This window comes from Ambystoma mexicanum, chromosome 11 (genome assembly GCF_040938575.1).
Source record: "Ambystoma mexicanum isolate Mex_15411 chromosome 11, UKY_AmexF1_1, whole genome shotgun sequence".
Classification (NCBI taxonomy): Eukaryota; Metazoa; Chordata; class Amphibia; order Caudata; family Ambystomatidae; genus Ambystoma; species Ambystoma mexicanum.
Genome location: NC_090934.1, coordinates 821,257,063 through 821,284,558, shown reverse-complemented (window position 1 = coordinate 821,284,558; position 27,496 = coordinate 821,257,063). Strand labels below are relative to the sequence as shown.

The following is a 27,496-nucleotide window of genomic DNA, read 5'->3' as shown; positions in this document are numbered from 1 at the left end:
TCTCGTCTGCTGACGTCCAAAAAATCCAATAAACTGCAAGCAATTCTTCTCGCTTGCTTTAGTTTTTCAAAACTTGCCGTTCAATTCATAAACATCAAGACTTCATGGGAAGGGTTTGGCTGCAGCGTGTACTGATGCACAGAAGGAAGCTATCCTAGCCAGTCTACCTAAAGAAGCAATGAGGCTCTGCAGGTCCATGTACGTCTCCTACCTTTATTCTGTCATCAGACACACCAGGTGGACTGCCACAAGGACCTCGTGGCGCAATGGTAGCGCGTCTGACTCCAGATCAGAAGGTTGCGTGTTCAAATCACGTCGGGGTCATATTTGCTTTTCCCACTCTGAAATATAAAATTGCTCTTCAGTATCTCGTTATTTCAACCTGACTGCATCTTTGTGCTCTGTGCCTAGTTGTTCTGGCGTTTCGAATGTAAGCTTTGCAGCAGGGAAGTATCATATTGACAGACACCCATGAAGGACATGGTCAACCTTTAAAGCAGGCCAATCTCTATGTTTTACTGGATGCAGCAGAAGTATTTCCTCTTTACCATCTCTTCAAGTGGGCCTGACTGATGTGCTGTTTTGTGCACGCTACGTGGGCTTTGTAAAGCATACCTCTGCCATTTGCATGGCCTCCTAGCGCTGTCAATATTTTCGTGTAATCGCTGAATGCTGCACTGTCCTGGGAACTCTAGGTGTGACTAAAGGATATATGCTGGGGCCCCAAAAGGGGGTCGGCAGTCTAGTGGCAATGCCCATCACTTTGCAGTTTGGGTTTGTGAGTTCAGGTACCGGTCTGGTGTCGGAAACCTGTAAGCGCCCTCCCAATCAACTGTCGGTCCTGGATTGTGAGGATTTCCCCTTATACTGGTCTCAGTAGACACATTTCCATTTTACTTTTTCACTCTCGCATTGCCTATTTCTCTCTCTCTCATAGATACATTATAGACAAGAGAGACATTGTCAGCGAGAGGGCTTCAAAGCACCTTCCCCCATTTCCCTAAGTGCATTGCATGGGGCTCTGGGAGGCGTGCACATTTGTCTGAAACACAAAGATCCACTGGCAATAAAAGGCGTAGGACCCCAGTTCGCATTTCTTAGAATTTGAGGAGGCACTCAGAGTTGTCTCGGGCGTGACTGTACCTTTCATAGGAGATGTGCTAATCCCCAAACCCTCTTCCTTTGTCCCAGTAATCTGTCCTAGGGCCTCTAGCAAGTTGTTTTCTGAAACAAAGCTTACCTGAACATCCTGTAAAATTGGTAACTTTTCAGTAGCAGTACAGTGCAGTATATAGCATTCCTGTTGCGCACAGCATCTAGATCCAAAAATTGCTTACTCTACCCCAGAAATTAGAATTCACCCAGTCAAACAGAGGGATCTATAAAGATCATGGCAAGTAGTTAACATAAGCTACTTCCCCCAAGTTCTCTTGGTGCACTCTGCTACCCTCTTTTAACAGAAGAATGCAACTGCAGGTCTTGCTTCTCAGCAAGGTACCTACATATAGAAACCTTGGTGCACTCTTGCTAAATCTGCTGGAATGTGTCTTCTATTGTGCCCAAGGTGGTTGTGTATTTGGGGACTCAGGGAAGCAAGGGAGCAGTCTAATGCACTGCAGTGCTAAGAGAGGCATGCCTTTTTCAGAAAAAAGTTTAGGTTTTCTACCAATCAGAAAAAAATAGCAATGCAATCAGGCCAAAGGCAGAACACACATGCCAGTGAGTCTCTGTGGCGCAATTGGTTAGCGCGTTCGGCTGTTAACCGAAAAGACGCTGCTGTTTTGGGAAAACAAAGACACAGAGTGTTCCACTCAGTTACCCTGAGTCATTTCTCCCGTGTTCTCTGGGTTCAGCCTACTGTCCCCTTTTAACACAAGTGCGCAACTGTGGCTTTCTCCTCATAGCAAGTTATGCCTACACAGAGGACATTTGGTGCACTGTTGATAGGCTCTGTCCTCTACTAAATCCCCTGTGTTTGTGGATTACGGGAGGTAGGGAAGTGCTTGATACCCTGATTTGCTGTGGGAAATAGAGCTATTTTAGAAATATTTTCAGGTTGCCTGGGGAGCATAAGCAAACAGCACACCAATCAGGCCCCAGTGTAAGCACTGCATGAGTCTCTGTGGCGCAATCGGTTAGCGCGTTCGGCTGTTAACCGAAAGGTTGGTGGTTCAAGCCCACCCAGGGACGATGCATTTTGGCTCAAAAATTCAGCATGACCAACTATGAACTTCTGTTTACCTCTCGCAGGTCTCGTCTGCTGACGTCCAAAAAATCCAATAAACTGCAAGCAATTCTTCTCGCTTGCTTTAGTTTTTCAAAACTTGCCATTCAATTCATAAACATCAAGACTTCATGGGAAGGGTTTGGCTGCAGCGTGTACTGATGCACAGAAGGAAGCTATCCTAGCCAGTCTACTTAAAGAAGCAATGAGGCTCTGCGGGTGCATGTACGTCTCCTACCTTTATTCTGTCATCAGACACACCAGGTGGACTGCCACAAGGACCTCGTGGCGCAATGGTAGCGCGTCTGACTCCAGATCAGAAGGTTGCGTGTTCAAATCACGTCGGGGTCATATTTGCTTTTCCCACTCTGAAATACAAAATTGCTCTTCAGTATCTCGTTATTTCAACCTGACTGCATCTTTGTGCTCTGGGCCTAGTTGTTCTGGCGTTTCGAATGTAAGCTTTGCAGCAGGGAAGTATCATATTGACAGACACCCATGAAGGACATGGTCAACCTTTAAAGCAGGCCAATCTCTATGTTTTACTGGATGCAGCAGAAGTATTTCCTCTTTACCATCTCTTCAAGTGGGCCTGACTGATGTGCTGTTTTGTGCACGCTACGTGGGCTTTGTAAAGCATACCTCTGCCATTTGCATGGCCTCCTAGCGCTGTCAATATTTTCGTGTAATCGCTGAATGCTGCACTGTCCTGGGAACTCTAGGTGTGACTAAATGATATATGCTGGGGCCGCAAAAGGGGGTCGGCAGTCTAGTGGCAATGCCCATCACTTTGCAGTTTGGGTTTGTGAGTTCAGGTACCGGTCTGGTGTCGGAAACCTGTAAGCGCCCTCCCAATCAACTGTCGGTCCTGGATTGTGAGGATTTCCCCTTATACTGGTCTCAGTAGACACATTTCCATTTTACTTTTTCACTCTCGCATTGCCTATTTCTCTCTCTCTCATAGATACATTATAGACAAGAGAGACATTGTCAGCGAGAGGGTTGCACAGCACCTTCCCCCATTTCCCTAAGTGCATTGCAAGGGGCTCTGGGAGGCGTGCACATTTGTCTGAAACACAAAATCCACTGGCAATAAAAGGCGTAGGACCCCAGTTCGCATTTCTTAGAATTTGAGGAGGCACTCAGAGTTGTCTCGGGCGTGACTGTACCTTTCATAGGAGATGTGCTAATCCCCAAACCCTCTTCCTTTGTCCCAGTAATCTGTCCTAGGGCCTCTAGCAAGTTGTTTTCTGAAACAAAGCTTACCTGAACATCCTGTAAAATTGGTAACTTTTCAGTAGCAGTACAGTGCAGTATATAGCATTCCTGTTGCGCACAGCATCTAGATCCAAAAATTGCTTACTCTACCCCAGAAATTAGAATTCACCCAGTCAAACAGAGGGATCTATAAAGATCATGGCAAGTAGTTAACATAAGCTACTTCCCCCAAGTTCTCTTGGTGCACTCTGCTGCCCTCTTTTAACAGAAGAATGCAACTGCAGGTCTTGCTTCTCAGCAAGGTACCTACATATAGAAACCTTGGTGCACTCTTGCTAAATCTGCTGGAATGTGTCTTCTATTGTGCCCAAGGTGGTTGTGTATTTGGGGACTCAGGGAAGCAAGGGAGCAGTCTAATGCACTGCAGTGCTAAGAGAGTCATGCCTTTTTCAGAAAAAAGTTCAGGTTTTCTGCCAATCAGAAAAAAATAGCAATGCAATCAGGCCAAAGGCAGAACACACATGCCAGTGAGTCTCTGTGGCACAATTGGTTAGCGCGTTCGGCTGTTAACCGAAAAGACGCTGCTGTTTTTGGCACAAAGACACAGAGTGTTCCACTCAGTAAACCTGAGTCATTTCTCCCGTGTTCTCTGGGTTCAGCCTACTGTCCCCTTTTAACACAAGTGCGCAACTGTGGCTTTCTCCTCATAGCAAGTTATGCCTACACAGAGGGCATTTGGTGCACTGTTGATGGGCTCTGTCCTCTACTAAATCCCCTGTGTTTGTGGATTAGGGGAGGTAGGGAAGTGCTTGATACCCTGATTTGCTGTGGGAAATAGAGCTATTTTAGAAATATTTTCAGGTTGCCTGGGAAGCATAAGCAAACAGCACACCAATTGTGGCGCAATCGGTTAGCGCGTTCGGCTGTTAACCGAAAAGACGCTGCTGTTTTTGGCACAAAGACACAGAGTGTTCCACTCAGTAAACCTGAGTCATTTCTCCCGTGTTCTCTGGGTTCAGCCTACTGTCCCCTTTTAACACAAGTGCGCAACTGTGGCTTTCTCCTCATAGCAAGTTATGCCTACACAGAGGACATTTGGTGCACTGTTGATGGGCTCTGTCCTCTACTAAATCCCCTGTGTTTGTGGATTAGGGGAGGTAGGGAAGTGCTTGATACCCTGATTTGCTGTGGGAAATAGAGCTATTTTAGAAATATTTTCAGGTTGCCTGGGAAGCATAAGCAAACAGCACACCAATCAGGCCCCAGTGTAAGCACTGCATGAGTCTCTGTGGCGCAATCGGTTAGCGCGTTCGGCTGTTAACCGAAAGGTTGGTGGTTCAAGCCCACCCAGGGACGATGCATTTTGGCTCAGAAATTCAGCATGACCAACTATGAACTTCTGTTTACCTCTCGCAGGTCTCGTCTGCTGACGTCCAAAAAATCCAATAAACTGTAAGCAATTCTTCTCGCTTGCTTTAGTTTTTCAAAACTTGCCATTCAATTCATAAACATCAAGACTTCATGGGAAGGGTTTGGCTGCAGCGTGTACTGATGCACAGAAGGAAGCTATCCTAGCCAGTCTACCTAAAGAAGCAATGAGGCTCTGCAGGTGCATGTACGTCTCCTACCTTTATTCTGTCATCAGACACACCAGGTGGATTGCCACAAGGACCTCGTGCCGCAATGGTAGCGCGTCTGACTCCAGATCAGAAGGTTGTGTGTTCAAATCACGTCGGGGTCATACTTCCTTTTCCCACTCTGAAATACAAAATTGCTCTTCAGTATCTCGTTATTTCAACCTGACTGCATCTTTGTGCTCTGGGCCTAGTTGTTCTGGCGTTTCGAATGTAAGCTTTGCAGCAGGGAAGTATCATATTGACAGACACCCATGAAGGACATGGTCAACCTTTAAAGCAGGCCAATCTCTATGTTTTACTGGATGCAGCAGAAGTATTTCCTCTTTACCATCTCTTCAAGTGGGCCTGACTGATGTGCTGTTTTGTGCACGCTACGTGGGCTTTGTAAAGCATACCTCTGCCATTTGCATGGCCTCCTAGCGCTGTCAATATTTTCGTGTAATCGCTGAATGCTGCACTGTCCTGGGAACTCTAGGTGTGACTAAAGGATATATGTTGGGGCCCCGAAAGGGGGTTGGCAGTCTAGTGGCAATGGGCATCACTTTGCAGTTTGGGTTTGTGAGTTCAGGTACCGGTCTGGTGTCGGAAACCTGTAAGCGCCCTCCCAATCAACTGTCGGTCCTGGATTGTGAGGATTTCCCCTTATACTGGTCTCAGTAGACACATTTCCATTTTACTTTTTCACTCTCGCATTGCCTTTTTCTCTCTCTCTCATAGATACATTATAGACAAGAGAGACATTGTCAGCGAGAGGGCTTCACAGCACCTTCCCCCATTTCCCTAAGTGCATTGCAAGGAGCTCTGGGAGGCGTGCACATTTGTCTGAAACACAAAGATCCACTGGCAATAAAAAGCGTAGGTCCCTAGTTTGCATTTCTTAGAATTTGAGGTGACACTCAGAGTTGTCTCGGGCGTGACTGTACCTTTCATAGGAGATGTGCTAATCCCCAAACCCTCTTCCTTTGTCCCAGTAATCTGTCTTAGTGCCTCTAGCAAGTTGTTTTCTGAAACAAAGCTTACCTGAACATCCTGTAAAATTGGTAACTTTTCAGTAGCAGTACAGTGCAGTATATAGCATTCCTGTTGCGCACAGCATCTAGATCCAAAAATTGCTTACTCTACCCCAGAAATTAGAATTCACCCAGTCAAACAGAGGGATCTATAAAGATCATGGCAAGTAGTTAACATAAGCTACTTCCCCCAAGTTCTCTTGGTGCACTCTGCTACCCTCTTTTAACAGAAGAATGCAACTGCAGGTCTTGATTCTCAGCAAGGTACCTACATATAGAAACCTTGGTGCACTCTTGCTAAATCTGCTGGAATGTGTCTTCTATTGTGCCCAAGGTGGTTGTGTATTTGGGGACTCAGGGAAGCAAGGGAGCAGTCTAATGCACTGCAGTGCTAAGAGAGGCATGCCTTTTTCAGAAAAAAGTTCAGGTTTTCTGCCAATCAGAAAAAAATAGCAATGCAATCAGGCCAAAGGCAGAACACACATGCCAGTGAGTCTCTGTGGCGCAATTGGTTAGCGCGTTCGGCTGTTAACCGAAAAGACGTTGCTGTTTTGGGAAAACAAAGACACAGAGTGTTCCACTCAGTAAACCTGAGTCATTTCTCCCGTGTTCTCTGGGTTCAGCCTACTGTCCCCTTTTAACACAAGTGCGCAACTGTGGCCTTCTCCTCATAGCAAGTTATGCCTACACAGAGGACATTTGGTGCACTGTTGATAGGCTCTGTCCTCTACTAAATCCCCTGTGTTTGTGGATTACGGGAGGTAGGGAAGTGCTTGATACCCTGATTTGCTGTGGGAAATAGAGCTATTTTAGAAATATTTTCAGGTTGCCTGGGGAGCATAAGCAAACAGCACACCAATCAGGCCCCAGTGTAAGCACTGCATGAGTCTCTGTGGCGCAATCGGTTAGCGCGTTCGGCTGTTAACCGAAAGGTTGGTGGTTCAAGCCCACCCAGGGACGATGCATTTTGGCTCAAAAATTCAGCATGACCAACTATGAACTTCTGTTTACCTCTCGCAGGTCTCGTCTGCTGACGTCCAAAAAATCCAATAAACTGCAAGCAATTCTTCTCGCTTGCTTTAGTTTTTCAAAACTTGCCATTCAATTCATAAACATCAAGACTTCATGGGAAGGGTTTGGCTGCAGCGTGTACAGATGCACAGAAGGAAGCTATCCTAGCCAGTCTACCTAAAGAAGCAATGAGGCTTTGCAGGTGCATGTACGTCTCCTACCATTATTCTGTCATCAGACACACCAGGTGGACTGCCACAAGGACCTCGTGGCGCAATGGTAGCGCGTCTGACTCCAGATCAGAAGGTTGCGTGTTCAAATCACGTCGGGGTCATATTTGCTTTTCCCACTCTGAAATACAAAATTGCTCTTCAGTATCTCGTTATTTCAACCTGACTGCATCTTTGTGCTCTGGGCCTAGTTGTTCTGGCGTTTCGAATGTAAGCTTTGCAGCAGGGAAGTATCATATTGACAGACACCCATGAAGGACATGGTCAACCTTTAAAGCAGGCCAATCTCTATGTTTTACTGGATGCAGCAGAAGTATTTCCTCTTTACCATCTCTTCAAGTGGGCCTGACTGATGTGCTGTTTTGTGCACGCTACGTGGGCTTTGTAAAGCATACCTCTGCCATTTGCATGGCCTCCTAGCGCTGTCAATATTTTCGTGTAATCGCTGAATGCTGCACTGTCCTGGGAACTCTAGGTGTGACTAAAGGATATATGCTGGGGCCCCGAAAGGGGGTTGGCAGTCTAGTGGCAATGCCCATCACTTTGCAGTTTGGGTTTGTGAGTTCAGGTACCGGTCTGGTGTCGGAAACCTGTAAGCGCCCTCCCAATCAACTGTCGGTCCTGGATTGTGAGGATTTCCCCTTATACTGGTCTCAGTAGACACATTTCCATTTTACTTTTTCACTCTCGCATTGCCTATTTCTCTCTCTCTCATAGATACATTATAGACAAGAGAGACATTGTCAGCGAGAGGGTTGCACAGCACCTTCCCCCATTTCCCTAAGTGCATTGCAAGGGGCTCTGGGAGGCGTGCACATTTGTCTGAAACACAAAATCCACTGGCAATAAAAGGCGTAGGACCCCAGTTCGCATTTCTTAGAATTTGAGGAGGCACTCAGAGTTGTCTCGGGCGTGACTGTACCTTTCATAAGAGATGTGCTAATCCCCAAACCCTCTTCCTTTGTCCCAGTAATCTGTCCTAGGGCCTCTAGCAAGTTGTTTTCTGAAACAAAGCTTACCTGAACATCCTGTAAAATTGGTAACTTTTCAGTAGCAGTACAGTGCAGTATATAGCATTCCTGTTGCGCACAGCATCTAGATCCAAAAATTGCATGCTCTACCCCAGAAATTAGAATTCACCCAGTCAAACAGAGGGATCTATAAAGATCATGGCAAGTAGTTAACATAAGCTACTTCCCCCAAGTTCTCTTGGTGCACTCTGCTGCCCTCTTTTAACAGAAGAATGCAACTGCAGGTCTTGCTTCTCAGCAAGGTACCTACATATAGAAACCTTGGTGCACTCTTGCTAAATCTGCTGGAATGTGTCTTCTATTGTGCCCAAGGTGGTTGTGTATTTGGGGACTCAGGGAAGCAAGGGAGCAGTCTAATGCACTGCAGTGCTAAGAGAGGCATGCCTTTTTCAGAAAAAAGTTCAGGTTTTCTGCCAATCAGAAAAAAATAGCAATGCAATCAGGCCAAAGGCAGAACACACATGCCAGTGAGTCTCTGTGGCACAATTGGTTAGCGCGTTCGGCTGTTAACCGAAAAGACGCTGCTGTTTTTGGCACAAAGACACAGAGTGTTCCACTCAGTAAACCTGAGTCATTTCTCCCGTGTTCTCTGGGTTCAGCCTACTGTCCCCTTTTAACACAAGTGCGCAACTGTGGCTTTCTCCTCATAGCAAGTTATGCCTACACAGAGGGCATTTGGTGCACTGTTGATGGGCTCTGTCCTCTACTAAATCCCCTGTGTTTGTGGATTAGGGGAGGTAGGGAAGTGCTTGATACCCTGATTTGCTGTGGGAAATAGAGCTATTTTAGAAATATTTTCAGGTTGCCTGGGAAGCATAAGCAAACAGCACACCAATTGTGGCGCAATCGGTTAGCGCGTTCGGCTGTTAACCGAAAAGACGCTGCTGTTTTTGGCACAAAGACACAGAGTGTTCCACTCAGTAAACCTGAGTCATTTCTCCCGTGTTCTCTGGGTTCAGCCTACTGTCCCCTTTTAACACAAGTGCGCAACTGTGGCTTTCTCCTCATAGCAAGTTATGCCTACACAGAGGACATTTGGTGCACTGTTGATGGGCTCTGTCCTCTACTAAATCCCCTGTGTTTGTGGATTAGGGGAGGTAGGGAAGTGCTTGATACCCTGATTTGCTGTGGGAAATAGAGCTATTTTAGAAATATTTTCAGGTTGCCTGGGAAGCATAAGCAAACAGCACACCAATCAGGCCCCAGTGTAAGCACTGCATGAGTCTCTGTGGCGCAATCGGTTAGCGCGTTCGGCTGTTAACCGAAAGGTTGGTGGTTCAAGCCCACCCAGGGACGATGCATTTTGGCTCAAAAATTCAGCATGACCAACTATGAACTTCTGTTTACCTCTCGCAGGTCTCGTCTGCTGACGTCCAAAAAATCCAATAAACTGTAAGCAATTCTTCTCGCTTGCTTTAGTTTTTCAAAACTTGCCATTCAATTCATAAACATCAAGACTTCATGGGAAGGGTTTGGCTGCAGCGTGTACTGATGCACAGAAGGAAGCTATCCTAGCCAGTCTACCTAAAGAAGCAATGAGGCTCTGCAGGTGCATGTACGTCTCCTACCTTTATTCTGTCATCAGACACACCAGGTGGATTGCCACAAGGACCTCGTGCCGCAATGGTAGCGCGTCTGACTCCAGATCAGAAGGTTGTGTGTTCAAATCACGTCGGGGTCATACTTCCTTTTCCCACTCTGAAATACAAAATTGCTCTTCAGTATCTCGTTATTTCAACCTGACTGCATCTTTGTGCTCTGGGCCTAGTTGTTCTGGCGTTTCGAATGTAAGCTTTGCAGCAGGGAAGTATCATATTGACAGACACCCATGAAGGACATGGTCAACCTTTAAAGCAGGCCAATCTCTATGTTTTACTGGATGCAGCAGAAGTATTTCCTCTTTACCATCTCTTCAAGTGGGCCTGACTGATGTGCTGTTTTGTGCACGCTACGTGGTCTTTGTAAAGCATACCTCTGCCATTTGCATGGCCTCCTAGCGCTGTCAATATTTTCGTGTAATCGCTGAATGCTGCACTGTCCTGGGAACTCTAGGTGTGACTAAAGGATATATGTTGGGGCCCCGAAAGGGGGTCGGCAGTCTAGTGGCAATGGGCATCACTTTGCAGTTTGGGTTTGTGAGTTCAGGTACCGGTCTGGTGTCGGAAACCTGTAAGCGCCCTCCCAATCAACTGTCAGTCCTGGATTGTGAGGATTTCCCCTTATACTGGTCTCAGTAGACACATTTCCATTTGGCTTTTTCACTCTCGCATTGCCTATTTCTCTCTCTCTCATAGATACATTATAGACAAGAGAGACATTGTCAGCGAGAGGGTTGCACAGCACCTTCCCCCATTTCCCTAAGTGCATTGCATGGGGCTCTGGGAGGCGTGCACATTTGTCTGAAACACAAAGATCCACTGGCAATAAAAGGCGTAGGACCCCAGTTCGCATTTCTTAGAATTTGAGGAGGCACTCAGAGTTGTCTCGGGCGTGACTGTACCTTTCATAGGAGATGTGCTAATCCCCAAACCCTCTTCCTTTGTCCCAGTAATCTGTCCTAGGGCCTCTAGCAAGATGTTTTCTGAAACAAATCTTACCTGAACATCCTGTAAAATTGGTAACTTTTCAGTAGCAGTACAGTGCAGTATATAGCATTCCTGTTGCGCACAGCATCTAGATCCAAAAATTGCTTACTCTACCTCAGAAATTAGAATTCACCCAGTCAAACAGAGGGATCTATAAAGATCATGGCAAGTAGTTAACATAAGCTACTTCCCCCAAGTTCTCTTGGTGCACTCTGCTGCCCTCTTTTAACAGAAGAATGCAACTGCAGGTCTTGCTTCTCAGCAAGGTACCTACATATAGAAACCTTGGTGCACTCTTGCTAAATCTGCTGGAATGTGTCTTCTATTGTGCCCAAGGTGGTTGTGTATTTGGGGACTCAGGGAAGCAAGGGAGCAGTCTAATGCACTGTAGTGCTAAGAGAAGCATGCCTTTTTCAGAAAAAAGTTCAGGTTTTCTGCCAATCAGAAAAAAATAGCAATGCAATCAGGCCAAAGGCAGAACACACATGCCAGTGAGTCTCTGTGGCACAATTGGTTAGCGCGTTCGGCTGTTAACCGAAAAGACGCTGCTGTTTTTGGCACAAAGACACAGAGTGTTCCACTCAGTAAACCTGAGTCATTTCTCCCGTGTTCTCTGGGTTCAGTCTACTGTCCCCTTTTAACACAAGTGCGCAACTGTGGCTTTCTCCTCATAGCAAGTTATGCCTAGACAGAGGGCATTTGGTGCACTGTTGATGGGCTCTGTCCTCTACTAAATCCCCTGTGTTTGTGGATTAGGGGAGGTAGGGAAGTGCTTGATACCCTGATTTGCTGTGGGAAATAGAGCTATTTTAGAAATATTTTCAGGTTGCCTGGGAAGCATAAGCAAACAGCACACCAATTGTGGCGCAATCGGTTAGCGCGTTCGGCTGTTAACCGAAAAGACGCTGCTGTTTTTGGCACAAAGACACAGAGTGTTCCACTCAGTAAACCTGAGTCATTTCTCCCGTGTTCTCTGGGTTCAGCCTACTGTCCCCTTTTAACACAAGTGCGCAACTGTGGCTTTCTCCTCAGAGCAAGTTATGCCTACACCGAGGACATTTGGTGCACTGTTGATGGGCTCTGTCCTCTTCTAAATCCCCTGTGTTTGTGGATTAGGGGAGGTAGGGAAGTGCTTGATACCCTGATTTGCTGTGGGAAATAGAGCTATTTTAGAAATATTTTCAGGTTGCCTGGGAAGCATAAGCAAACAGCACACCAATCAGGCCCCAGTGTAAGCACTGCATGAGTCTCTGTGGCGCAATCGGTTAGCGCGTTCGGCTGTTAACCGAAAGGTTGGTGGTTCAAGCCCACCCAGGGACGATGCATTTTGGCTCAAAAATTCAGCATGACCAACTATGAACTTCTGTTTACCTCTCGCAGGTCTCGTCTGCTGACGTCCAAAAAATCCAATAAACTGTAAGCAATTCTTCTCGCTTGCTTTAGTTTTTCAAAACTTGCCATTCAATTCATAAACATCAAGACTTCATGGGAAGGGTTTGGCTGCAGCGTGTACTGATGCACAGAAGGAAGCTATCCTAGCCAGTCTACCTAAAGAAGCAATGAGGCTCTGCAGGTGCATGTACGTCTCCTACCTTTATTCTGTCATCAGACACACCAGGTGGATTGCCACAAGGACCTCGTGGCGCAATGGTAGCGCGTCTGACTCCAGATCAGAAGGTTGCGTGTTCAAATCACGTCGGGGTCATACTTCCTTTTCCCACTCTGAAATACAAAATTGCTCTTCAGTATCTCGTTATTTCAACCTGACTGCATCTTTGTGCTCTGGGCCTAGTTGTTCTGGCGTTTCGAATGTAAGCTTTGCAGCAGGGAAGTATCATATTGACAGACACCCATGAAGGACATGGTCAACCTTTAAAGCAGGCCAATCTCTATGTTTTACTGGATGCAGCAGAAGTATTTCCTCTTTACCATCTCTTCAAGTGGGCCTGACTGATGTGCTGTTTTGTGCACGCTACGTGGGCTTTGTAAAGCATACCTCTGCCATTTGCATGGCCTCCTAGCGCTGTCAATATTTTCGTGTAATCGCTGAATGCTGCACTGTCCTGGGAACTCTAGGTGTGACTAAAGGATATATGTTGGGGCCCCGAAAGGGGGTCGGCAGTCTAGTGGCAATGGGCATCACTTTGCAGTTTGGGTTTGTGAGTTCAGGTACCGGTCTGGTGTCGGAAACCTGTAAGCGCCCTCCCAATCAACTGTCGGTCCTGGATTGTGAGGGTTTCCCCTTATACTGGTCTCAGAAGACACATTTCCATTTTACTTTTTCACTCTCGCATTGCCTATTTCTCTCTCTCTCATAGATACATTATAGACAAGAGAGACATTGTCAGCGAGAGGGCTTCACAGCACCTTCCCCCATTTCCCTAAGTGCATTGCAAGGGGCTCTGGGAGGCGTGCACATTTGTCTGAAACACAAAGATCCACTGGCAATAAAAAGCGTAGGTCCCTAGTTTGCATTTCTTAGAATTTGAGGTGACACTCAGAGTTGTCTCGGGCGTGACTGTACCTTTCATAGGAGATGTGCTAATCCCCAAACCCTCTTCCTTTGTCCCAGTAATCTGTCTTAGTGCCTCTAGCAAGTTGTTTTCTGAAACAAAGCTTACCTGAACATCCTGTAAAATTGGTAACTTTTCAGTAGCAGTACAGTGCAGTATATAGCATTCCTGTTGCGCACAGCATCTAGATCCAAAAATTGCTTACTCTACCCCAGAAATTAGAATTCACCCAGTCAAACAGAGGGATCTATAAAGATCATCGCAAGTAGTTAACATAAGCTACTTCCCCCAAGTTCTCTTGGTGCACTCTGCTACCCTCTTTTAACAGAAGAATGCAACTGCAGGTCTTGCTTCTCAGCAAGGTACCTACATATAGAAACCTTGGTGCACTCTTGCTAAATCTGCTGGAATGTGTCTTCTATTGTGCCCAAGGTGGTTGTGTATTTGGGGACTCAGGGAAGCAAGGGAGCAGTCTAATGCACTGCAGTGCTAAGAGAGGCATGCCTTTTTCAGAAAAAAGTTCAGGTTTTCTGCCAATCAGAAAAAAATAGCAATGCAATCAGGCCAAAGGCAGAACACACATGCCAGTGAGTCTCTGTGGCGCAATTGGTTAGCGCGTTCGGCTGTTAACCGAAAAGACGCTGCTGTTTTTGGCACAAAGACACAGAGTGTTCCACTCAGTAAACCTGAGTCATTTCTCCCGTGTTCTCTGGGTTCAGCCTACTGTCCCCTTTTAACACAAGTGCGCAACTGTGGCTTTCTCCTCATAGCAAGTTATGCCTACACAGAGGACATTTGGTGCACTGTTGATGGGCTCTGTCCTCTACTAAATCCCCTGTGTTTGTGGATTAGGGGAGGTAGGGAAGTGCTTGATACCCTGATTTGCTGTGGGAAAAAGAGCTATTTTAGAAATATTTTCAGGTTGCCTGGGAAGCATGAGCAAACAGCACACCAATCAGGCCCTGTGTAAGAACTGCATGAGTCTCTGTGGCGCAATTGGTTGGCGCGTTCGGCTGTTAACCGAAAGGTTGGTGGTTCAAGCCCACCCAGGGACGGAGCATTTTGGCTCAAAAATTCAGCGTGACCAACTATGGACTTCTGTTTACCTCTCGCAGGTCTCGTCTGCTGACGTCCAAAAAATCCAATAAACTGCAAGCAATTCTTCTCGCTTGCTTTAGTTTTTCAAAACTTGCCGTTCAATTCATAAACATCAAGACTTCATGGGAAGGGTTTGGCTGCAGCGTGTACTGATGCACAGAAGGAAGCTATCCTAGCCAGTCTACCTAAAGAAGCAATGAGGCTCTGCAGGTCCATGTACGTCTCCTACCTTTATTCTGTCATCAGACACACCAGGTGGACTGCCACAAGGACCTCGTGGCGCAATGGTAGCGCGTCTGACTCCTGATCAGAAGGTTGCGTGTTCAAATCACGTCGGGGTCATATTTGCTTTTCCCACTCTGAAATATAAAATTGCTCTTCAGTATCTCGTTATTTCAACCTGACTGCATCTTTGTGCTCTGTGCCTAGTTGTTCTGGCGTTTCGAATGTAAGCTTTGCAGCAGGGAAGTATCATATTGACAGACACCCATGAAGGACATGGTCAACCTTTAAAGCAGGCCAATCTCTATGTTTTACTGGATGCAGCAGAAGTATTTCCTCTTTACCATCTCTTCAAGTGGGCCTGACTGATGTGCTGTTTTGTGCACGCTACGTGGGCTTTGTAAAGCATACCTCTGCCATTTGCATGGCCTCCTAGCGCTGTCAATATTTTCGTGTAATCGCTGAATGCTGCACTGTCCTGGGAACTCTAGGTGTGACTAAAGGATATATGCTGGGGCCCCAAAAGGGGGTCGGCAGTCTAGTGGCAATGCCCATCACTTTGCAGTTTGGGTTTGTGAGTTCAGGTACCGGTCTGGTGTCGGAAACCTGTAAGCGCCCTCCCAATCAACTGTCGGTCCTGGATTGTGAGGATTTCCCCTTATACTGGTCTCAGTAGACACATTTCCATTTTACTTTTTCACTCTCGCATTGCCTATTTCTCTCTCTCTCATAGATACATTATAGACAAGAGAGACATTGTCAGCGAGAGGGCTTCACAGCACCTTCCCCCATTTCCCTAAGTGCATTGCATGGGGCTCTGGGAGGCGTGCACATTTGTCTGAAACACAAAGATCCACTGGCAATAAAAGGCGTAGGACCCCAGTTCGCATTTCTTAGAATTTGAGGAGGCACTCAGAGTTGTCTCGGGCGTGACTGTACCTTTCATAGGAGATGTGCTAATCCCCAAACCCTCTTCCTTTGTCCCAGTAATCTGTCCTAGGGCCTCTAGCAAGTTGTTTTCTGAAACAAAGCTTACCTGAACATCCTGTAAAATTGGTAACTTTTCAGTAGCAGTACAGTGCAGTATATAGCATTCCTGTTGCGCACAGCATCTAGATCCAAAAATTGCTTACTCTACCCCAGAAATTAGAATTCACCCAGTCAAACAGAGGGATCTATAAAGATCATGGCAAGTAGTTAACATAAGCTACTTCCCCCAAGTTCTCTTGGTGCACTCTGCTGCCCTCTTTTAACAGAAGAATGCAACTGCAGGTCTTGCTTCTCAGCAAGGTACCTACATATAGAAAACTTGGTGCACTCTTGCTAAATCTGCTGGAATGTGTCTTCTATTGTGCCCAACGTGGTTGTGTATTTGGGGACTCAGGGAAGCAAGGGAGCAGTCTAATGCACTGCAGTGCTAAGAGAAGCATGCCTTTTTCAGAAAAAAGTTCAGGTTTTCTGCCAATCAGAAAAAAATAGCAATGCAATCAGGCCAAAGGCAGAACACACATGCCAGTGAGTCTCTGTGGCGCAATTGGTTAGCGCGTTTGGCTGTTAACCAAAAAGACGCTGCTGTTTTTGGCACAAAGACACAGAGTGTTCCACTCAGTAAACCTGAGTCATTTCTCCCGTGTTCTCTGGGTTCAGCCTACTGTCCCCTTTTAACACAAGTGCGCAACTGTGGCTTTCTCCTCATAGCAAGTTATGCCTACACAGAGGACATTTGGTGCACTGTTGATGGGCTCTGTCCTCTACTAAATCCCCTGTGTTTGTGGATTAGGGGAGGTAGGGAAGTGCTTGATACCCTGATTTGCTGTGGGAAATAGAGCTATTTTAGAAATATTTTCAGGTTGCCTGGGAAGCATAAGCAAACAGCACACCAATCAGGCCCCAGTGTAAGCACTGCATGAGTCTCTGTGGCGCAATCGGTTAGCGCGTTCGGCTGTTAACCGAAAGGTTGGTGGTTCAAGCCCACCCAGGGACGATGCATTTTGGCTCAAAAATTCAGCATGACCAACTATGAACTTCTGTTTACCTCTCGCAGGTCTCGTCTGCTGACGTCCAAAAAATCCAATAAACTGCAAGCAATTCTTCTCGCTTGCTTTAGTTTTTCAAAACTTGCCATTCAATTCATAAACATCAAGACTTCATGGGAAGGGTTTGGCTGCAGCGTGTACTGATGCACAGAAGGAAGCTATCCTAGCCAGTCTACTTAAAGAAGCAATGAGGCTCTGCGGGTGCATGTACGTCTCCTACCTTTATTCTGTCATCAGACACACCAGGTGGACTGCCACAAGGACCTCGTGGCGCAATGGTAGCGCGTCTGACTCCAGATCAGAAGGTTGCGTGTTCAAATCACGTCGGGGTCATATTTGCTTTTCCCACTCTGAAATACAAAATTGCTCTTCAGTATCTCGTTATTTCAACCTGACTGCATCTTTGTGCTCTGGGCCTAGTTGTTCTGGCGTTTCGAATGTAAGCTTTGCAGCAGGGAAGTATCATATTGACAGACACCCATGAAGGACATGGTCAACCTTTAAAGCAGGCCAATCTCTATGTTTTACTGGATGCAGCAGAAGTATTTCCTCTTTACCATCTCTTCAAGTGGGCCTGACTGATGTGCTGTTTTGTGCACGCTACGTGGGCTTTGTAAAGCATACCTCTGCCATTTGCATGGCCTCCTAGCGCTGTCAATATTTTCGTGTAATCGCTGAATGCTGCACTGTCCTGGGAACTCTAGGTGTGACTAAATGATATATGCTGGGGCCGCAAAAGGGGGTCGGCAGTCTAGTGGCAATGCCCATCACTTTGCAGTTTGGGTTTGTGAGTTCAGGTACCGGTCTGGTGTCGGAAACCTGTAAGCGCCCTCCCAATCAACTGTCGGTCCTGGATTGTGAGGATTTCCCCTTATACTGGTCTCAGTAGACACATTTCCATTTTACTTTTTCACTCTCGCATTGCCTATTTCTCTCTCTCTCATAGATACATTATAGACAAGAGAGACATTGTCAGCGAGAGGGTTGCACAGCACCTTCCCCCATTTCCCTAAGTGCATTGCAAGGGGCTCTGGGAGGCGTGCACATTTGTCTGAAACACAAAATCCACTGGCAATAAAAGGCGTAGGACCCCAGTTCGCATTTCTTAGAATTTGAGGAGGCACTCAGAGTTGTCTCGGGCGTGACTGTACCTTTCATAGGAGATGTGCTAATCCCCAAACCCTCTTCCTTTGTCCCAGTAATCTGTCCTAGGGCCTCTAGCAAGTTGTTTTCTGAAACAAAGCTTACCTGAACATCCTGTAAAATTGGTAACTTTTCAGTAGCAGTACAGTGCAGTATATAGCATTCCTGTTGCGCACAGCATCTAGATCCAAAAATTGCTTACTCTACCCCAGAAATTAGAATTCACCCAGTCAAACAGAGGGATCTATAAAGATCATGGCAAGTAGTTAACATAAGCTACTTCCCCCAAGTTCTCTTGGTGCACTCTGCTGCCCTCTTTTAACAGAAGAATGCAACTGCAGGTCTTGCTTCTCAGCAAGGTACCTACATATAGAAACCTTGGTGCACTCTTGCTAAATCTGCTGGAATGTGTCTTCTATTGTGCCCAAGGTGGTTGTGTATTTGGGGACTCAGGGAAGCAAGGGAGCAGTCTAATGCACTGCAGTGCTAAGAGAGTCATGCCTTTTTCAGAAAAAAGTTCAGGTTTTCTGCCAATCAGAAAAAAATAGCAATGCAATCAGGCCAAAGGCAGAACACACATGCCAGTGAGTCTCTGTGGCACAATTGGTTAGCGCGTTCGGCTGTTAACCGAAAAGACGCTGCTGTTTTTGGCACAAAGACACAGAGTGTTCCACTCAGTAAACCTGAGTCATTTCTCCCGTGTTCTCTGGGTTCAGCCTACTGTCCCCTTTTAACACAAGTGCGCAACTGTGGCTTTCTCCTCATAGCAAGTTATGCCTACACAGAGGGCATTTGGTGCACTGTTGATGGGCTCTGTCCTCTACTAAATCCCCTGTGTTTGTGGATTAGGGGAGGTAGGGAAGTGCTTGATACCCTGATTTGCTGTGGGAAATAGAGCTATTTTAGAAATATTTTCAGGTTGCCTGGGAAGCATAAGCAAACAGCACACCAATTGTGGCGCAATCGGTTAGCGCGTTCGGCTGTTAACCGAAAAGACGCTGCTGTTTTTGGCACAAAGACACAGAGTGTTCCACTCAGTAAACCTGAGTCATTTCTCCCGTGTTCTCTGGGTTCAGCCTACTGTCCCCTTTTAACACAAGTGCGCAACTGTGGCTTTCTCCTCATAGCAAGTTATGCCTACACAGAGGACATTTGGTGCACTGTTGATGGGCTCTGTCCTCTACTAAATCCCCTGTGTTTGTGGATTAGGGGAGGTAGGGAAGTGCTTGATACCCTGATTTGCTGTGGGAAATAGAGCTATTTTAGAAATATTTTCAGGTTGCCTGGGAAGCATAAGCAAACAGCACACCAATCAGGCCCCAGTGTAAGCACTGCATGAGTCTCTGTGGCGCAATCGGTTAGCGCGTTCGGCTGTTAACCGAAAGGTTGGTGGTTCAAGCCCACCCAGGGACGATGCATTTTGGCTCAGAAATTCAGCATGACCAACTATGAACTTCTGTTTACCTCTCGCAGGTCTCGTCTGCTGACGTCCAAAAAATCCAATAAACTGTAAGCAATTCTTCTCGCTTGCTTTAGTTTTTCAAAACTTGCCATTCAATTCATAAACATCAAGACTTCATGGGAAGGGTTTGGCTGCAGCGTGTACTGATGCACAGAAGGAAGCTATCCTAGCCAGTCTACCTAAAGAAGCAATGAGGCTCTGCAGGTGCATGTACGTCTCCTACCTTTATTCTGTCATCAGACACACCAGGTGGATTGCCACAAGGACCTCGTGCCGCAATGGTAGCGCGTCTGACTCCAGATCAGAAGGTTGTGTGTTCAAATCACGTCGGGGTCATACTTCCTTTTCCCACTCTGAAATACAAAATTGCTCTTCAGTATCTCGTTATTTCAACCTGACTGCATCTTTGTGCTCTGGGCCTAGTTGTTCTGGCGTTTCGAATGTAAGCTTTGCAGCAGGGAAGTATCATATTGACAGACACCCATGAAGGACATGGTCAACCTTTAAAGCAGGCCAATCTCTATGTTTTACTGGATGCAGCAGAAGTATTTCCTCTTTACCATCTCTTCAAGTGGGCCTGACTGATGTGCTGTTTTGTGCACGCTACGTGGGCTTTGTAAAGCATACCTCTGCCATTTGCATGGCCTCCTAGCGCTGTCAATATTTTCGTGTAATCGCTGAATGCTGCACTGTCCTGGGAACTCTAGGTGTGACTAAAGGATATATGTTGGGGCCCCGAAAGGGGGTCGGCAGTCTAGTGGCAATGGGCATCACTTTGCAGTTTGGGTTTGTGAGTTCAGGTACCGGTCTGGTGTCGGAAACCTGTAAGCGCCCTCCCAATCAACTGTCGGTCCTGGATTGTGAGGGTTTCCCCTTATACTGGTCTCAGAAGACACATTTCCATTTTACTTTTTCACTCTCGCATTGCCTATTTCTCTCTCTCTCATAGATACATTATAGACAAGAGAGACATTGTCAGCGAGAGGGCTTCACAGCACCTTCCCCCATTTCCCTAAGTGCATTGCAAGGGGCTCTGGGAGGCGTGCACATTTGTCTGAAACACAAAGATCCACTGGCAATAAAAAGCGTAGGTCCCTAGTTTGCATTTCTTAGAATTTGAGGTGACACTCAGAGTTGTCTCGGGCGTGACTGTACCTTTCATAGGAGATGTGCTAATCCCCAAACCCTCTTCCTTTGTCCCAGTAATCTGTCTTAGTGCCTCTAGCAAGTTGTTTTCTGAAACAAAGCTTACCTGAACATCCTGTAAAATTGGTAACTTTTCAGTAGCAGTACAGTGCAGTATATAGCATTCCTGTTGCGCACAGCATCTAGATCCAAAAATTGCTTACTCTACCCCAGAAATTAGAATTCACCCAGTCAAACAGAGGGATCTATAAAGATCATCGCAAGTAGTTAACATAAGCTACTTCCCCCAAGTTCTCTTGGTGCACTCTGCTACCCTCTTTTAACAGAAGAATGCAACTGCAGGTCTTGCTTCTCAGCAAGGTACCTACATATAGAAACCTTGGTGCACTCTTGCTAAATCTGCTGGAATGTGTCTTCTATTGTGCCCAAGGTGGTTGTGTATTTGGGGACTCAGGGAAGCAAGGGAGCAGTCTAATGCACTGCAGTGCTAAGAGAGGCATGCCTTTTTCAGAAAAAAGTTCAGGTTTTCTGCCAATCAGAAAAAAATAGCAATGCAATCAGGCCAAAGGCAGAACACACATGCCAGTGAGTCTCTGTGGCGCAATTGGTTAGCGCGTTCGGCTGTTAACCGAAAAGACGCTGCTGTTTTTGGCACAAAGACACAGAGTGTTCCACTCAGTAAACCTGAGTCATTTCTCCCGTGTTCTCTGGGTTCAGCCTACTGTCCCCTTTTAACACAAGTGCGCAACTGTGGCTTTCTCCTCATAGCAAGTTATGCCTACACAGAGGACATTTGGTGCACTGTTGATGGGCTCTGTCCTCTACTAAATCCCCTGTGTTTGTGGATTAGGGGAGGTAGGGAAGTGCTTGATACCCTGATTTGCTGTGGGAAAAAGAGCTATTTTAGAAATATTTTCAGGTTGCCTGGGAAGCATGAGCAAACAGCACACCAATCAGGCCCTGTGTAAGAACTGCATGAGTCTCTGTGGCGCAATTGGTTGGCGCGTTCGGCTGTTAACCGAAAGGTTGGTGGTTCAAGCCCACCCAGGGACGGAGCATTTTGGCTCAAAAATTCAGCGTGACCAACTATGGACTTCTGTTTACCTCTCGCAGGTCTCGTCTGCTGACGTCCAAAAAATCCAATAAACTGCAAGCAATTCTTCTCGCTTGCTTTAGTTTTTCAAAACTTGCCGTTCAATTCATAAACATCAAGACTTCATGGGAAGGGTTTGGCTGCAGCGTGTACTGATGCACAGAAGGAAGCTATCCTAGCCAGTCTACCTAAAGAAGCAATGAGGCTCTGCAGGTCCATGTACGTCTCCTACCTTTATTCTGTCATCAGACACACCAGGTGGACTGCCACAAGGACCTCGTGGCGCAATGGTAGCGCGTCTGACTCCAGATCAGAAGGTTGCGTGTTCAAATCACGTCGGGGTCATATTTGCTTTTCCCACTCTGAAATATAAAATTGCTCTTCAGTATCTCGTTATTTCAACCTGACTGCATCTTTGTGCTCTGTGCCTAGTTGTTCTGGCGTTTCGAATGTAAGCTTTGCAGCAGGGAAGTATCATATTGACAGACACCCATGAAGGACATGGTCAACCTTTAAAGCAGGCCAATCTCTATGTTTTACTGGATGCAGCAGAAGTATTTCCTCTTTACCATCTCTTCAAGTGGGCCTGACTGATGTGCTGTTTTGTGCACGCTACGTGGGCTTTGTAAAGCATACCTCTGCCATTTGCATGGCCTCCTAGCGCTGTCAATATTTTCGTGTAATCGCTGAATGCTGCACTGTCCTGGGAACTCTAGGTGTGACTAAAGGATATATGCTGGGGCCCCAAAAGGGGGTCGGCAGTCTAGTGGCAATGCCCATCACTTTGCAGTTTGGGTTTGTGAGTTCAGGTACCGGTCTGGTGTCGGAAACCTGTAAGCGCCCTCCCAATCAACTGTCGGTCCTGGATTGTGAGGATTTCCCCTTATACTGGTCTCAGTAGACACATTTCCATTTTACTTTTTCACTCTCGCATTGCCTATTTCTCTCTCTCTCATAGATACATTATAGACAAGAGAGACATTGTCAGCGAGAGGGCTTCACAGCACCTTCCCCCATTTCCCTAAGTGCATTGCATGGGGCTCTGGGAGGCGTGCACATTTGTCTGAAACACAAAGATCCACTGGCAATAAAAGGCGTAGGACCCCAGTTCGCATTTCTTAGAATTTGAGGAGGCACTCAGAGTTGTCTCGGGCGTGACTGTACCTTTCATAGGAGATGTGCTAATCCCCAAACCCTCTTCCTTTGTCCCAGTAATCTGTCCTAGGGCCTCTAGCAAGTTGTTTTCTGAAACAAAGCTTACCTGAACATCCTGTAAAATTGGTAACTTTTCAGTAGCAGTACAGTGCAGTATATAGCATTCCTGTTGCGCACAGCATCTAGATCCAAAAATTGCTTACTCTACCCCAGAAATTAGAATTCACCCAGTCAAACAGAGGGATCTATAAAGATCATGGCAAGTAGTTAACATAAGCTACTTCCCCCAAGTTCTCTTGGTGCACTCTGCTGCCCTCTTTTAACAGAAGAATGCAACTGCAGGTCTTGCTTCTCAGCAAGGTACCTACATATAGAAAACTTGGTGCACTCTTGCTAAATCTGCTGGAATGTGTCTTCTATTGTGCCCAACGTGGTTGTGTATTTGGGGACTCAGGGAAGCAAGGGAGCAGTCTAATGCACTGCAGTGCTAAGAGAAGCATGCCTTTTTCAGAAAAAAGTTCAGGTTTTCTGCCAATCAGAAAAAAATAGCAATGCAATCAGGCCAAAGGCAGAACACACATGCCAGTGAGTCTCTGTGGCGCAATTGGTTAGCGCGTTTGGCTGTTAACCAAAAAGACGCTGCTGTTTTTGGCACAAAGACACAGAGTGTTCCACTCAGTAAACCTGAGTCATTTCTCCCGTGTTCTCTGGGTTCAGCCTACTGTCCCCTTTTAACACAAGTGCGCAACTGTGGCTTTCTCCTCATAGCAAGTTATGCCTACACAGAGGACATTTGGTGCACTGTTGATGGGCTCTGTCCTCTACTAAATCCCCTGTGTTTGTGGATTAGGGGAGGTAGGGAAGTGCTTGATACCCTGATTTGCTGTGGGAAATAGAGCTATTTTAGAAATATTTTCAGGTTGCCTGGGAAGCATAAGCAAACAGCACACCAATCAGGCCCCAGTGTAAGCACTGCATGAGTCTCTGTGGCGCAATCGGTTAGCGCGTTCGGCTGTTAACCGAAAGGTTGGTGGTTCAAGCCCACCCAGGGACGATGCATTTTGGCTCAAAAATTCAGCATGACCAACTATGAACTTCTGTTTACCTCTCGCAGGTCTCGTCTGCTGACGTCCAAAAAATCCAATAAACTGCAAGCAATTCTTCTCGCTTGCTTTAGTTTTTCAAAACTTGCCATTCAATTCATAAACATCAAGACTTCATGGGAAGGGTTTGGCTGCAGCGTGTACTGATGCACAGAAGGAAGCTATCCTAGCCAGTCTACTTAAAGAAGCAATGAGGCTCTGCGGGTGCATGTACGTCTCCTACCTTTATTCTGTCATCAGACACACCAGGTGGACTGCCACAAGGACCTCGTGGCGCAATGGTAGCGCGTCTGACTCCAGATCAGAAGGTTGCGTGTTCAAATCACGTCGGGGTCATATTTGCTTTTCCCACTCTGAAATACAAAATTGCTCTTCAGTATCTCGTTATTTCAACCTGACTGCATCTTTGTGCTCTGGGCCTAGTTGTTCTGGCGTTTCGAATGTAAGCTTTGCAGCAGGGAAGTATCATATTGACAGACACCCATGAAGGACATGGTCAACCTTTAAAGCAGGCCAATCTCTATGTTTTACTGGATGCAGCAGAAGTATTTCCTCTTTACCATCTCTTCAAGTGGGCCTGACTGATGTGCTGTTTTGTGCACGCTACGTGGGCTTTGTAAAGCATACCTCTGCCATTTGCATGGCCTCCTAGCGCTGTCAATATTTTCGTGTAATCGCTGAATGCTGCACTGTCCTGGGAACTCTAGGTGTGACTAAATGATATATGCTGGGGCCGCAAAAGGGGGTCGGCAGTCTAGTGGCAATGCCCATCACTTTGCAGTTTGGGTTTGTGAGTTCAGGTACCGGTCTGGTGTCGGAAACCTGTAAGCGCCCTCCCAATCAACTGTCGGTCCTGGATTGTGAGGATTTCCCCTTATACTGGTCTCAGTAGACACATTTCCATTTTACTTTTTCACTCTCGCATTGCCTATTTCTCTCTCTCTCATAGATACATTATAGACAAGAGAGACATTGTCAGCGAGAGGGTTGCACAGCACCTTCCCCCATTTCCCTAAGTGCATTGCAAGGGGCTCTGGGAGGCGTGCACATTTGTCTGAAACACAAAATCCACTGGCAATAAAAGGCGTAGGACCCCAGTTCGCATTTCTTAGAATTTGAGGAGGCACTCAGAGTTGTCTCGGGCGTGACTGTACCTTTCATAGGAGATGTGCTAATCCCCAAACCCTCTTCCTTTGTCCCAGTAATCTGTCCTAGGGCCTCTAGCAAGTTGTTTTCTGAAACAAAGCTTACCTGAACATCCTGTAAAATTGGTAACTTTTCAGTAGCAGTACAGTGCAGTATATAGCATTCCTGTTGCGCACAGCATCTAGATCCAAAAATTGCTTACTCTACCCCAGAAATTAGAATTCACCCAGTCAAACAGAGGGATCTATAAAGATCATGGCAAGTAGTTAACATAAGCTACTTCCCCCAAGTTCTCTTGGTGCACTCTGCTGCCCTCTTTTAACAGAAGAATGCAACTGCAGGTCTTGCTTCTCAGCAAGGTACCTACATATAGAAACCTTGGTGCACTCTTGCTAAATCTGCTGGAATGTGTCTTCTATTGTGCCCAAGGTGGTTGTGTATTTGGGGACTCAGGGAAGCAAGGGAGCAGTCTAATGCACTGCAGTGCTAAGAGAGTCATGCCTTTTTCAGAAAAAAGTTCAGGTTTTCTGCCAATCAGAAAAAAATAGCAATGCAATCAGGCCAAAGGCAGAACACACATGCCAGTGAGTCTCTGTGGCACAATTGGTTAGCGCGTTCGGCTGTTAACCGAAAAGACGCTGCTGTTTTTGGCACAAAGACACAGAGTGTTCCACTCAGTAAACCTGAGTCATTTCTCCCGTGTTCTCTGGGTTCAGCCTACTGTCCCCTTTTAACACAAGTGCGCAACTGTGGCTTTCTCCTCATAGCAAGTTATGCCTACACAGAGGGCATTTGGTGCACTGTTGATGGGCTCTGTCCTCTACTAAATCCCCTGTGTTTGTGGATTAGGGGAGGTAGGGAAGTGCTTGATACCCTGATTTGCTGTGGGAAATAGAGCTATTTTAGAAATATTTTCAGGTTGCCTGGGAAGCATAAGCAAACAGCACACCAATTGTGGCGCAATCGGTTAGCGCGTTCGGCTGTTAACCGAAAAGACGCTGCTGTTTTTGGCACAAAGACACAGAGTGTTCCACTCAGTAAACCTGAGTCATTTCTCCCGTGTTCTCTGGGTTCAGCCTACTGTCCCCTTTTAACACAAGTGCGCAACTGTGGCTTTCTCCTCATAGCAAGTTATGCCTACACAGAGGACATTTGGTGCACTGTTGATGGGCTCTGTCCTCTACTAAATCCCCTGTGTTTGTGGATTAGGGGAGGTAGGGAAGTGCTTGATACCCTGATTTGCTGTGGGAAATAGAGCTATTTTAGAAATATTTTCAGGTTGCCTGGGAAGCATAAGCAAACAGCACACCAATCAGGCCCCAGTGTAAGCACTGCATGAGTCTCTGTGGCGCAATCGGTTAGCGCGTTCGGCTGTTAACCGAAAGGTTGGTGGTTCAAGCCCACCCAGGGACGATGCATTTTGGCTCAGAAATTCAGCATGACCAACTATGAACTTCTGTTTACCTCTCGCAGGTCTCGTCTGCTGACGTCCAAAAAATCCAATAAACTGTAAGCAATTCTTCTCGCTTGCTTTAGTTTTTCAAAACTTGCCATTCAATTCATAAACATCAAGACTTCATGGGAAGGGTTTGGCTGCAGCGTGTACTGATGCACAGAAGGAAGCTATCCTAGCCAGTCTACCTAAAGAAGCAATGAGGCTCTGCAGGTGCATGTACGTCTCCTACCTTTATTCTGTCATCAGACACACCAGGTGGATTGCCACAAGGACCTCGTGCCGCAATGGTAGCGCGTCTGACTCCAGATCAGAAGGTTGTGTGTTCAAATCACGTCGGGGTCATACTTCCTTTTCCCACTCTGAAATACAAAATTGCTCTTCAGTATCTCGTTATTTCAACCTGACTGCATCTTTGTGCTCTGGGCCTAGTTGTTCTGGCGTTTCGAATGTAAGCTTTGCAGCAGGGAAGTATCATATTGACAGACACCCATGAAGGACATGGTCAACCTTTAAAGCAGGCCAATCTCTATGTTTTACTGGATGCAGCAGAAGTATTTCCTCTTTACCATCTCTTCAAGTGGGCCTGACTGATGTGCTGTTTTGTGCACGCTACGTGGGCTTTGTAAAGCATACCTCTGCCATTTGCATGGCCTCCTAGCGCTGTCAATATTTTCGTGTAATCGCTGAATGCTGCACTGTCCTGGGAACTCTAGGTGTGACTAAAGGATATATGTTGGGGCCCCGAAAGGGGGTTGGCAGTCTAGTGGCAATGGGCATCACTTTGCAGTTTGGGTTTGTGAGTTCAGGTACCGGTCTGGTGTCGGAAACCTGTAAGCGCCCTCCCAATCAACTGTCGGTCCTGGATTGTGAGGATTTCCCCTTATACTGGTCTCAGTAGACACATTTCCATTTTACTTTTTCACTCTCGCATTGCCTTTTTCTCTCTCTCTCATAGATACATTATAGACAAGAGAGAC

At 46.4% G+C, this 27,496-nt stretch overlaps 23 non-coding genes across 23 annotated transcripts; all 23 read left to right on the top strand.

The window, feature by feature from the left end:
- The first annotated feature begins 252 nt into the window (after window positions 1–252).
- TRNAW-CCA (transfer RNA tryptophan (anticodon CCA)) lies at window positions 253–324 on the top strand. Its single transcript has one exon. It is a non-coding gene; the product is annotated as a tRNA-Trp (tRNA).
- Window positions 325–2,116: 1,792 nt separating this feature from the next.
- Window positions 2,117–2,190, top strand: TRNAN-GUU (transfer RNA asparagine (anticodon GUU)). Its single transcript has one exon. It is a non-coding gene; the product is annotated as a tRNA-Asn (tRNA).
- A 313-nt stretch (window positions 2,191–2,503) lies between these two features.
- TRNAW-CCA (transfer RNA tryptophan (anticodon CCA)) lies at window positions 2,504–2,575 on the top strand. Its single transcript has one exon. It is a non-coding gene; the product is annotated as a tRNA-Trp (tRNA).
- Window positions 2,576–4,724: 2,149 nt separating this feature from the next.
- On the top strand, window positions 4,725–4,798 carry TRNAN-GUU (transfer RNA asparagine (anticodon GUU)). Its single transcript has one exon. It is a non-coding gene; the product is annotated as a tRNA-Asn (tRNA).
- A 313-nt stretch (window positions 4,799–5,111) lies between these two features.
- TRNAW-CCA (transfer RNA tryptophan (anticodon CCA)) lies at window positions 5,112–5,183 on the top strand. The gene has a single exon. It is a non-coding gene; the product is annotated as a tRNA-Trp (tRNA).
- A 1,792-nt stretch (window positions 5,184–6,975) lies between these two features.
- Window positions 6,976–7,049, top strand: TRNAN-GUU (transfer RNA asparagine (anticodon GUU)). The gene has a single exon. It is a non-coding gene; the product is annotated as a tRNA-Asn (tRNA).
- A 313-nt stretch (window positions 7,050–7,362) lies between these two features.
- Window positions 7,363–7,434, top strand: TRNAW-CCA (transfer RNA tryptophan (anticodon CCA)). The gene has a single exon. It is a non-coding gene; the product is annotated as a tRNA-Trp (tRNA).
- A 2,149-nt stretch (window positions 7,435–9,583) lies between these two features.
- Window positions 9,584–9,657, top strand: TRNAN-GUU (transfer RNA asparagine (anticodon GUU)). Its single transcript has one exon. It is a non-coding gene; the product is annotated as a tRNA-Asn (tRNA).
- A 313-nt stretch (window positions 9,658–9,970) lies between these two features.
- Window positions 9,971–10,042, top strand: TRNAW-CCA (transfer RNA tryptophan (anticodon CCA)). Its single transcript has one exon. It is a non-coding gene; the product is annotated as a tRNA-Trp (tRNA).
- Window positions 10,043–12,192: 2,150 nt separating this feature from the next.
- TRNAN-GUU (transfer RNA asparagine (anticodon GUU)) lies at window positions 12,193–12,266 on the top strand. The gene has a single exon. It is a non-coding gene; the product is annotated as a tRNA-Asn (tRNA).
- Window positions 12,267–12,579: 313 nt separating this feature from the next.
- On the top strand, window positions 12,580–12,651 carry TRNAW-CCA (transfer RNA tryptophan (anticodon CCA)). The gene has a single exon. It is a non-coding gene; the product is annotated as a tRNA-Trp (tRNA).
- A 1,789-nt stretch (window positions 12,652–14,440) lies between these two features.
- TRNAN-GUU (transfer RNA asparagine (anticodon GUU)) lies at window positions 14,441–14,514 on the top strand. Its single transcript has one exon. It is a non-coding gene; the product is annotated as a tRNA-Asn (tRNA).
- Window positions 14,515–14,827: 313 nt separating this feature from the next.
- On the top strand, window positions 14,828–14,899 carry TRNAR-CCU (transfer RNA arginine (anticodon CCU)). The gene has a single exon. It is a non-coding gene; the product is annotated as a tRNA-Arg (tRNA).
- Window positions 14,900–16,689: 1,790 nt separating this feature from the next.
- Window positions 16,690–16,763, top strand: TRNAN-GUU (transfer RNA asparagine (anticodon GUU)). The gene has a single exon. It is a non-coding gene; the product is annotated as a tRNA-Asn (tRNA).
- A 313-nt stretch (window positions 16,764–17,076) lies between these two features.
- On the top strand, window positions 17,077–17,148 carry TRNAW-CCA (transfer RNA tryptophan (anticodon CCA)). Its single transcript has one exon. It is a non-coding gene; the product is annotated as a tRNA-Trp (tRNA).
- A 2,149-nt stretch (window positions 17,149–19,297) lies between these two features.
- On the top strand, window positions 19,298–19,371 carry TRNAN-GUU (transfer RNA asparagine (anticodon GUU)). Its single transcript has one exon. It is a non-coding gene; the product is annotated as a tRNA-Asn (tRNA).
- Window positions 19,372–19,684: 313 nt separating this feature from the next.
- Window positions 19,685–19,756, top strand: TRNAW-CCA (transfer RNA tryptophan (anticodon CCA)). Its single transcript has one exon. It is a non-coding gene; the product is annotated as a tRNA-Trp (tRNA).
- Window positions 19,757–21,545: 1,789 nt separating this feature from the next.
- On the top strand, window positions 21,546–21,619 carry TRNAN-GUU (transfer RNA asparagine (anticodon GUU)). The gene has a single exon. It is a non-coding gene; the product is annotated as a tRNA-Asn (tRNA).
- A 313-nt stretch (window positions 21,620–21,932) lies between these two features.
- TRNAW-CCA (transfer RNA tryptophan (anticodon CCA)) lies at window positions 21,933–22,004 on the top strand. The gene has a single exon. It is a non-coding gene; the product is annotated as a tRNA-Trp (tRNA).
- A 1,790-nt stretch (window positions 22,005–23,794) lies between these two features.
- Window positions 23,795–23,868, top strand: TRNAN-GUU (transfer RNA asparagine (anticodon GUU)). Its single transcript has one exon. It is a non-coding gene; the product is annotated as a tRNA-Asn (tRNA).
- A 313-nt stretch (window positions 23,869–24,181) lies between these two features.
- TRNAW-CCA (transfer RNA tryptophan (anticodon CCA)) lies at window positions 24,182–24,253 on the top strand. The gene has a single exon. It is a non-coding gene; the product is annotated as a tRNA-Trp (tRNA).
- A 2,149-nt stretch (window positions 24,254–26,402) lies between these two features.
- On the top strand, window positions 26,403–26,476 carry TRNAN-GUU (transfer RNA asparagine (anticodon GUU)). Its single transcript has one exon. It is a non-coding gene; the product is annotated as a tRNA-Asn (tRNA).
- A 313-nt stretch (window positions 26,477–26,789) lies between these two features.
- Window positions 26,790–26,861, top strand: TRNAW-CCA (transfer RNA tryptophan (anticodon CCA)). The gene has a single exon. It is a non-coding gene; the product is annotated as a tRNA-Trp (tRNA).
- Window positions 26,862–27,496: the final 635 nt, after the last annotated feature.